This window comes from Talpa europaea (genome assembly GCF_964194135.1).
Source record: "Talpa europaea genome assembly, chromosome: 7".
NCBI lineage: Eukaryota > Metazoa > Chordata > Mammalia > Eulipotyphla > Talpidae > Talpa > Talpa europaea.
Genome location: NC_140074.1, coordinates 111,197,746 through 111,208,433, shown reverse-complemented (window position 1 = coordinate 111,208,433; position 10,688 = coordinate 111,197,746).

The window sequence follows — 10,688 nt, the reverse complement described above, 5'->3', positions numbered from 1 at the left end:
TTTCAGGTACATAATTTTAGGTGCAGTGAAATGTGAAAACTCCCAAAAGCAGGAAATTGGTCTGTCTTATGTCCCCAGAGCCTAGCACAATACCCGACGCACAGAGCGCAGTGCATCCTGCGCTGGGGGAAAGGATCACTACACACAAGCTCATTTACAGATAGAAAAACTGAAGTTGACAGAAGTTGAGTAAAGGACAAGGCTCCCAGAGTTCCTTCCTGAGGGAGGGTGGCTCTAGAAGTAGCTTGTCCTCTCAGTAATGGGAGATCCAGCTGCTGTTCTTTCTCTGGGTTGAGCTCAGGAAACCAAGCACACATCTGCGGGCTGCTCAATGAGCCTGTGGAACGAGGACCAGGGAGATAGTGGGAATCTCCACCTGCCAAGTAAAGCAGGCCCCGCGGTGGCTGGTTTTAGCAGCCACTTTTCAGCCAGGCTACCAAGATTTTGGTGGTGTTCAATTTATTCAATTTTTATAAACTGAGCAAGAGAAACAGGTCTTTCCCCCATTTTACAAATGTGGAAGCAGGAAGCTTATGTGGCTCACTCAGGAGCAGTTAGCTGGCAGTAGAGCCATGATTCAAACAGCACCAGCATTCTGCTGGGCTGCTGGGAGTAGCTAAGGGGCTTAGTGCTCCCTGAGTTTAGAATCCCAGCCACTCTCCCTGCTTCCATGCTTGCCCCAGCTCCAATCCATTCTCCACGCTGTAGCCCGAGTGACCTTAAGACTCACATGTGGTCTTGTCACTCCCCTGCTTAAAACTTCTCAATGGTTTCCCATGGTTCTGAGGATAAAGGCCAGAATCCTTACCAGGCGAAGGCTCCTCTCTGCCTGCCTCTGGGATCACGCCACACAGTCTTTCATTCAGGTTCTCACCCACCAAGCTACCTGCTGCTTCAGGGCCTTTGCACATGCTGTACCTTAAGCCTGGGATGACTTGTCTGCCGCCAGCACCCCTGTCTTTAGATCCATTCTTAGTGAAAGCAGGTCAAGCACCTCCCAATCTATGCATTCTTCACTCTTGGTCATTTTTCTTCATAGCCTGTATCACAGTTTATAGTTGATATTTATAATTTGCGGTTATTTGTGTGTCCTGTCATCATTTTGCTCACCCTGGTGTCTTTGGGCACTGCTGCAGTTTGGGTCACATATAGACGCTCAATATCTATATAAAGATGAATGAATTCTCTGGATAATAGAGGAAATATGTATTGATCAGCTTCCTGGTAGAAGGCAGATTCTATCTGGGACTCTGAGCATACCAGGAGTTCAGAGTCTAGCTTCTGTTAAACAGTGATCCAGGGAAAATTTAAGAATGTGTCCAAATGTGTGATACAGACCAGGGAGCCAGAGCCGTTCAGATGACCCTAAAGTGACTATCAGTTCTGGGGATTACAGAGACTCACAGGTACTGAATCTGAAGGGCCACGTCTACTTGAGTAGGTAGGGAGGGATAACCACTGTTGCCAGATAAACTCTCTTAGCAAATCAACAGCCCACCCAGTAAAAGGAAATCCACCACCTGGTAAATCCTCCCCATCAGAAGCTAGATAACACTGAGTGATTCCAAGGAGAAAATTCTGAGACGACTCTCCAGAAGATTCACCTTTCCCCACATCTGGAATCTGTCAAAATAGGAGCGATTACCTTATCTGTTGAACAGTTAAAACTTGATCTTTCCTGCCCAGGGAGTAATAAAATTAAACAATGACTAACCTGTGCCTGATGCTTTACAGTTTAAAAACCACTTTCACATCCGTTCCCTTACAAGTCCGCAAAAGAGCTCATAGCCAGATTTTTGATATTTCAGTTATCACTGCAAAAGTAAGGAAACTGAGGCTTGAGGAATATTTGCCCTGGAAGCAAAAACTTTGCTACTGGGAAAGGAATTTGATATTATGAGGTGGGGGCGGGAGAACATTAAGAACTTGGAGTGAGACCAGCCTGAGTTTGAATCCTGGTTCTGTGGCTATTAGCTGTGCACACTGGTTAAGATACCCGATCTCCCTGAGATTTAGTTTCTACATTCCTAAAATGGATTCAGTGATATCGACCTTTACTAGAGTGTTAGGATGTTCTTGTGCTCATACATTTAGTTCCTGGTGGGGTTAGGTGTCCAATCAATCATGCTTTCCTTCAATATCCTCAGTTCCAGGGCCTGGGCAATGCCCCCATCCATGAGGATGGAAGCTGAATGCCCTGTGACCCAGAAACAGGGACCAGTTACTTGGCCAGGTCTTCATCTCCGAGAGCCCACGGCTGGAGAAAAGGATCCAATAGCTTCTTCTTTTTCTCCACTGACAAAAATGCTTTGGATGTAGTGTTTTTAGTTTCTGCTGTTTCATGATAGGCCAAAAAATGGATAAGAGTGGGAAAACCAATGACCAAAGGCAAAGTTGAGATTCAAAGGTTAAATCAGGAGGGAGGAAAATTGGGAAAATGAACAGAGAAAAGAATCCAGCCCAAGTAATAGAATCCTAATCTGTTCTAATTTTAGAAACCCCTCATTTCTAGTGATTGTCCTTCCACCAGGAATATTTCCAGAAGTGGTTATGGCCCAGAAACTGTCTTGATTGGTGTCATTCTCACCCCACTCCAGGGGCAGCACCTGGCTGTGGGAGAGACAATTACACCTGGGTAGTCAAGATGCCCAAGGGAGCCGCATGCAGTATTGACCATGGAGGGCTTCCAAGGGCCTCATCTACTTCTGCTCACCACCACTTAAAATGAGGAAGCTGAGGCCCAATTGTAAAATGACCCGGTCAATGTCAAAGCAAATTAGAGACCAAGATTAAAGCAGAAATTTGGAGGAGTATGGGGCTGCTGGTAACTGACTGTGAACTCAGTGCTTCTCACTCCCAAGGTTGGACAACTTCCCTCAAATGCCACCCTCGGGGACAGGTTGCCCAAGAGCCTTGGCCACCCCTACAGCCTTCCTTCTACCCTTGAGAAGCAAGCACCATGGCTAGGTCATGTCTTGTGGTTCCAGCCCACTGTGACGACCCCCTACCCCCACCCCCGGGCCATGTCCCTGTGATTCCTCTGTCTGTCTGAATCATTGGAGATTGAGGCTCCCTAGGGTTCTGGCCAGCTCTCCCCTTATCTCCACCTTGTGTCCTCTGCCTGGAGTAATGTGGGCCTGCCACAGTGGGAGCTATCACCCCTGGGTGGCCAGCATCCAAATCTTAGCCCTTGACCCAACATCTTTCCTGAGCTCCAAATCTGCTCAGCCAGCTGCCTCCTGAACCTCTGGACTTCACCTGCTAGAATTGACCACATCAAACACAAGTTCACCATTTAATCCTAACCCTATTTCTAAGCCTTCCACTCTGCCTGTTTTCAATTTTCTCATTGTTGAATGAGGACCCCATCATTCACCCAAGTACATAGGCCAAAAAATCTATGGTCTCTCCCTTGTCAGCAATTTTCCCTTCACTAACAAAATATCTGCCAGGTATTTTGTTAGTGAATTATCTCCAGAATTATCTCCAACCCATCTCCCCATTCCCATCTTCACTATGTACTGGAGCTCAGACTTTCATCATCTCTTGCTTTGGCCTTTGAACAGTCTAATAATCTATTTCTAACCTGTCTCGTCTTCAGCAAGGACACACGCTCCAAATTTCCAGTGCCTCCCCTTCACTGACGAACCATAGCTAACATCCTTAGCATGGTACCCAAGATACCTTACAATCTATGTCCCCAAATTAACTTCCACCATCATTTTCTGCTCCATTTACCCCCACCAACTAGCCAAATCAACTTGCTCATGGCTGCCTAAGATTGCCAGCCCTTCGATGCTTTTGCTTACATTATTTTCTCTGCCTGAAGTGCCCCCCTGTCCCTTTACCCTAAACTAGAATCTCACCTAGGGATGACCTACTCATGCTTCAAGGCCCAACTCACATGGCACCTCCTTAGTCCTTGGCCAGGTTGGAATTATCCAGGCATCCTTTGTCCTCTCACAATGCTGATTATTAGTAATAACAACAACAGCAACTAGGTATTAACTGCTACATGTGAAAGGAACTGTCCTAGGTACTTTATGTGCATATCATTTAAACTCTAATAGTAATCCTACACAGTATTATTATTGTTATATAAGAGGTTCGGAGAGACTGAGTGTCTTACTCAAGGACTCTTAATGATTTGTGGTCAAAACCAGGATGCAAATTCTAGCACCCGTGCCCTTACCGATCTTGCATGCTGCTCCTCATTACATTGGTCTAGCACTTAGAACACTGCACTGGGTTTGTATGGCGCCGCATCTGGCTACCACTGGATTTCAAAGCCCTTTGAGGGCAGCTAAGTGTTTTATTATTCTAACTTCCAACCATATTACCCAAAACGGTATCTCATAAATAGTAGTTATTGGATAAATAACTACAGAATGAAAAACTGAGTGGCTGGATGCAAGAAGGGACTCTGATTTTTCCTTTTATATCAAATCCAAATAGAATTTGTTGACCTGTTTAATGAACATTAGTTCATTCCAATTTCAACTTAAGGATGTCTTTTTTTAATAACATTCACTTTATTGGGACAGCATTGGTTTACAACATTATTTGTTTTAGAGGTACAGAATCTCCCCCTTTAGATGTTGTTACCTACTACATCCAAATACCCAGAGTCCTCCGCCATAGTCTAGGATGTCTTTTGAAGACAATGGTCATGTGGGGTTGTTAAAAGTATAGACTTTGAGGTTAAACCTAAGCTCTTTCTTTACCCCATCCTGGCTGTGTGACTGATGCTATTAGTGTCTTTGTAAACTCAAAAACCCTGAGCAAACACAAGTTACAGTTATTACTAATATGTGTATCCCCAAAACCCTCAGGCTGTCCAGCCAGAGGGGAAGATAAAGCAGGGGAGTGAACGTGAGGAGCGAAGCTCTTCCATAGATACTGTCCCATGAGGCGCAGGATTAAAAAGAGGTGGAACAATGAGGAATAGGGGCTTTTGCAAACCAGAAGAAACTGGGAGGAGAGTCAAAGAAGATCTGCTGAAGGGACAAGGGCATGAAGTGACACCCATTTCTTCCAGCCCTCTTACTTCAGGGCTGAGGAAACCAAGGCTCAGAGAGGTGCCAAGACTCCCCCAAAGAAACAGAGCTCGTCAGCACTCAGCTGGGACCAGACCCTAGGGACACCCATGAAATGCTAGGTTACCACTGTTCCAAGATGAAAACCTGTTTTTAAAAGCACTCCACATGGTGAGCTTGTTTCAGTGTTCCTGAATGAAGCGTTATTTAAAGAAAGTGCCAATCGGACCTGTTATCTCACCATGAATGACCGAGAGACACTGCTATAGCCTCCAAATCTCCGAGAGGTAGGTGACATGGAGTTCGAGAGACTGAAAGACCCAGTGGGCAGCAAGTCATGAAGATCAGCCTCTTCCTCCCAGCCAGGCCAGTGCCCAGTGGGTGCTCAGACAAGGTCACTGGCACTCCCCCACTTAAACATCTGGAGTCTTGACCTCCTCAGGCTGGGAAAGCCAGCCCAGCCCAGCCTGTGAGTCAGGTGATTATGTTACCTGATACATAGCAGGTATTTAATAACTATGAGCTGAGTGAATAAACAAGTGACTGGATACAAGAAGGGGCTGCCTCTTTTTTTTTTTTTCTTTCTTTCTTTTTAAATCACATCGAAGTAGAAAGATGTCAGGTTTTGGAGTAGGAGAAATCCGGATTGGCAGCCCCATCTAAGAACTTCACTCGAATTCCATCAGTTCTTCTTGCTGCCTGACAGTGGCCTAACCACGGAAATGTTATCCTTTCATGCACGCGTTGAGCATTTATGCCATGGCAGATACTCTGTCATAACAATGAATCAAAAACGACTTCCTTTCCCACTGTTTGTCCTTGGGGAGAGAAATCAATGATGGCAGCAATCATTTATTGGTGCATAGCCTGTGCCAAGCCCTGCGCTGAGCACGCTACGTGTCTCAACTCAGCCCTCACAGTGCTAGGAGGGGGTAATCCTGTTTACACATGAGGGAGCTAAGACAGTGGGACTAAAGGTCACACAGCTAGGAAATGGATTTTACTCCGTCATTGTGACTTCACAGCTGACACCTTTAACCTCTTTAACACCCTTCATCTCTACAATAGGAGTAGCACTATCTACCCTGCAGGCCTATTGCCAGGATAAAAGCAGGTCCAAGATGTAGGAGCCTGGCACCATGCCTGTCACAGGTGGGCACTTAAGAAATGTATTCTCTGTCACCGATAGAGACCAAGACAAATGGCAAAGAAGAAAGGACGAGGAGGGCCAAGATTCTGGGGTCTGTTCTGACAGTAGCATCATGTAGAGGTTCACTTAATACAGTGAATGGAAATGTGAGTCACCTCCTACAACTTTGATCTAATTATTCCAGTGCCAGGCCTCCACAGAAATGACCACCTTTCCTTTGTCTCTGGCTTCTTACAGGAGTGTGCCACGTGCGCCTGCACACGCAGACACAGAAATATACACATACTGTGGCTTTTCTTTTTCTTCTGCTTCTTTTGTTTCCCTACTTTGGGTATCCATGACAACACATCCTGGCCGCAAAGAGGAGGTGGCATAGTTGCTGTTTCCCCGCACCCCACTCCCCAATCTTGCTGATCAAGGCTGTCCATCTAACTGAAAGGTATCCCTCAGAAGGCTGGGCTAACCTTGCCCCAAAGGCAAGGAGGTATTTTCCCCAGGAGGTGGGGCCCAAAGGAGGAAGAGGGTAACTTCAACTTTAAAAACAAATAGAACAATCCTTCATCTAGGATGGAAACAGAGCAAAAGACTCAAAGCCCCTGGATATGTCAGATTCACCTTCGCTGTGCTGGTGAGGCTAGTTTAAGGGCTTTTGCCCTGTGGAATTCTGAGGCTAAGGGCAGCTCTCACTATCCAGCTTTTTTGGAGATGGTCTTCTCTGGATGGAAAATTTAAGCCCAGTCCCAACAAATACAGAATCAAAACCTCACAGCTCATGTGATTCTCTCACCTGTGATACAGGTCACCAATACTCAATCTCTTATGGTTGTCTTGCGGGTCCAGACACCTTATCACACGATGTATCCTCTTGATCTTCCCATCAACCCAAGGAGAGCCTTAATTATTACTGTATTTTGAGGCAAGGAAACTGAGTCACTAAGAAAATACCAATCAATTGTTCATAAGTTCATCATCTGATGTCACATCTGATTTCTTGATCACCATGTAAAACTGATCCTACCCCCAAAGATACTGCATATTATACCATATTACAATGAGAAAATATTATGCTGATAGAATAGATGTATGTCATTCAGAATTTGAGGAGACTTTAAAGGGTATGTGATGTCATTCTCCATCCCCAATCTCACAGTAAAGGAAACTGAAACTTCTGTCTGCATAGTAGTTACACAATATTTACCCACAGAAGTCCAAGGGGCATGTGATAGCCTCAAGAACATGCAGTGACAGAAGAGGAATAAAACTCTACTCAACTCCTAGTAGAGTCTCATTCAACATACATTTGCTAAGTACCTGCTAAGCCAAGTCTAGCTCCATAGAGATGCAGCAGACAGGGTTTCTGACCTTGAGGTACATGATGCTGCTATGTGAGCTCTGGGTCTAGTCCAGGAGTTTCCACAAGTTAAAGGATGAGTTAGAGTGAGTCAGGCAAGGGGGATGTAGAGGGGGAAAGGAAAGGCATCCCTGATAGGAGGGGTGACTTGACCACAGGCACAGAGATCTGAAATGACTTGGTGTAAACTGGGAACTCCATACAGTTCAGGATTACTGTAACATAGAGCGTGAACCTGGGAATGGTGGAGAAATGAAAAGTACAGAGAAAGGCAGGGACCATGCAGTGAAGGGCTTTGTAATCCATGTTCAAGAATTTAGACTCTATCTACAAGGCCATTGGGAGCTATGAAGGGTTCATTGGAGGGGACTCCCACCTAAAATTACTGAAGGGTTCTTGTGAAGCCACCTGTATATCACTGCAGAGAAGAGGTGAGTAGAGAAAAGGTCAATTAGTTAAGTTTTGCAGTGTCTGGTATCAGGGTTGGATTGTCTTTCATCGTAGTAGAATTAGAAATAGAACCAGGAGAATTGATGCAAAAACTTCTTGGGAGGTAAAATGGACAGGTCTTGGGGACTGAATGATTATGGAGGGTCAAGAGCAGGGAAGAGTCAAGAATAACCCCAATGTTTTTTCCATTATACAACCTTGAATATTACCTGGAGTGTTCCTACCCCAAAGTCAAGGTACCTAAATATCTAACATCATCCTGAGGTTCCTTGGAGGCCACAGACTCAGAACAAGTAGAATGAGTAACCTTAAACCAGTGAAAGGGCCTATCCAGTGTAGCTCTGCCATCACTACACAGGGTGACTTCTGGACTATTGGTTCTCTCATCTGAGGTGGAGAGCTGGCCTGCACCATCTCTCAGGTATCTTCCAGCCTGATTCCCTTCCTCATGAAGATAAAGTCATTCATTCAGTCATTCATCCAGTAATGTCTACTGAGCACAATTCACATGCCTCATCCTGAGCTAAATTCTGAGAGTTCAAAGGCAAACAAGAGTCAACACCAACTCTCACGGAAAGGGAACGGGAAGATGCAGACAAGTAACAAGTAATTACAGCATGAGCTCTGAGACCAGAAAACAGTCAGTAAGGCTCTTCACCCAGCTTGGGAGTAGAATGGATGAGGAGCTCACCCATTCCCTAAAAATGATATGTCTAAATTGATACCAAAGGATAAAATGTCTAGCCAAGAAGGGGAGAGATGTCCCAGGCAGTAGTGACAACATTGTACAAAGGTCAGAAAGAGTGCATGAGCAACTCATGGAATTGAAAATAAGAACTGTATGGGGACATGTGTTATAAACAGCCATGTACTAAATCATCTTCATCATCACCATCATCTCCATCTTCATCTCTCTAAGGAGATGTTGAAATGCATCACAAGCAGGACACGCTGCAATTTCCTAATAACTTGGTTGTCCAAAAACATTGGTTGTCCGCCTCTGGATTTTGCTAGCAAAAATACTTTCACTCACAATTCTTTTTACTATTCACCGTGAGTTTTCCTTAAGAAAAGAACATCAGAGACAACACACAACACAATTTAATCATCCAGTATGTCTTTAGGGTCTCAAACAAATCTGTGGTAGCAAAAAAATAATAATAAAAGTAAAATGAAAGACATAGTTATCTCCATTTTACAGATGAAGAGGATTAGAACACAAAGAAGTTGAGTGATCGAGTCCAAGTGGAGAAACCAGGGCTTGAGCCCCATCTTGCTGGCCTTTTCCCAGAGCGCATCCATCCAGACGACGTTCTGTTTGCACTTCTGGTAGAACCACACCCATCATTCTCCCACTGGTGGCCTCCTGCACTTGCCACCAGCGAGTGATTCCTTTTCATTGATTACCAGTAGGAGGGTCTGCTTTAGTTAAGCCATCTCCAAATATCTCAGACTAGAAGATAGGATCACGTTATGTCTGGGAAGGTTTCCTGTAGACAAGAAGTCTTACCCATAATGAGTAGATTTCCCACCTCTAATCAAGAAAGGTGGGATTTCCTATCTCTGGGGTTCTGGCTTTTTAACCTTTGCATAAATCCATGCCGGCTTAGAATTTGGACTCTACCTTATTTGAAAGTTTAACCCACATGGTGGGGTGAAAGAGGACAGGATCTGGGTCTGGAAGACAAGGTGGGAGCCCTACTTGGGGTGCAACTTAACTGCCTAATGACTGTGGCAGGGGCAAGTTACTCCACCACAGTCATGTGGATGCCAGACAGCCCATGATTAGTTTCATAATTACCTTGTTTAAATACCATAATTAGTTTCATGATCATGAGCAAGTTATATAGTTTTTCTGAGCCTCAATTCCTCATCCAGAAATATGCAGCCAACCTTTATACCACTCAAGATGACATGATACATGAGCTGTAGTAGCTGCTTAATTGTTATTGAAGAAATGGGAGAACTTAAAACATTTCTCTTCACCCTTCACCTGGTTCATTTTTGCTATCTAAGAAAGGGAAATAAAAATCTTTCCCCTGTATACCTCATCAGGCATCCTAGCAAATCCCATACAGTCATGTTTGTAAAAGTTCTTAGGAACTTCAAGAGTCTGATCACCTAAGGTAGAATTTACCTAAGGAACCACACAAAACTCTTCAATATGTACTTATCATTCCTTAAGTGTCCTACAGAGATGCTCACCCAAGGAAACCAGAGTCTAGGAGGTTAAGTGCCTTTCCCAGGTTCACAGGACAGTATGTGCTGGAGCTGAAATTTAGAAACCAGGCTGGTCTGACTCCACAGCCAATGGTTTTGCCCCTCCCCCACCCCATCACCTCTGATCACACTGAGTCCAGATTATCCACAATCCCCCTTGAGGTCCACTCCTGATCAGTGCTGTGTCGCTGAGGACAAGCTATCTTCTCTGTGCCACATTTTCCTCATTTGTGAAAAGAACCTATTAATAATATCTGGCCCATGGTTGTAAGATTCCTCATCTCCCTTAGTTCCAGTGTCTTCCATTCAAAAAGAATGAGAAAATGATAGTAATTGTACTGTATCAGACTGGAGGCGAGGGGTAGAGCCTATTCAATCTTGATTCTAGCCCTAAGATCTTGGATGCTCTTCACTTAAAATTCATATCTCACTTCCTCCAGGGCGGCTTCCAAGATCATCCAGGGACTGTTTAGAGTTCTTA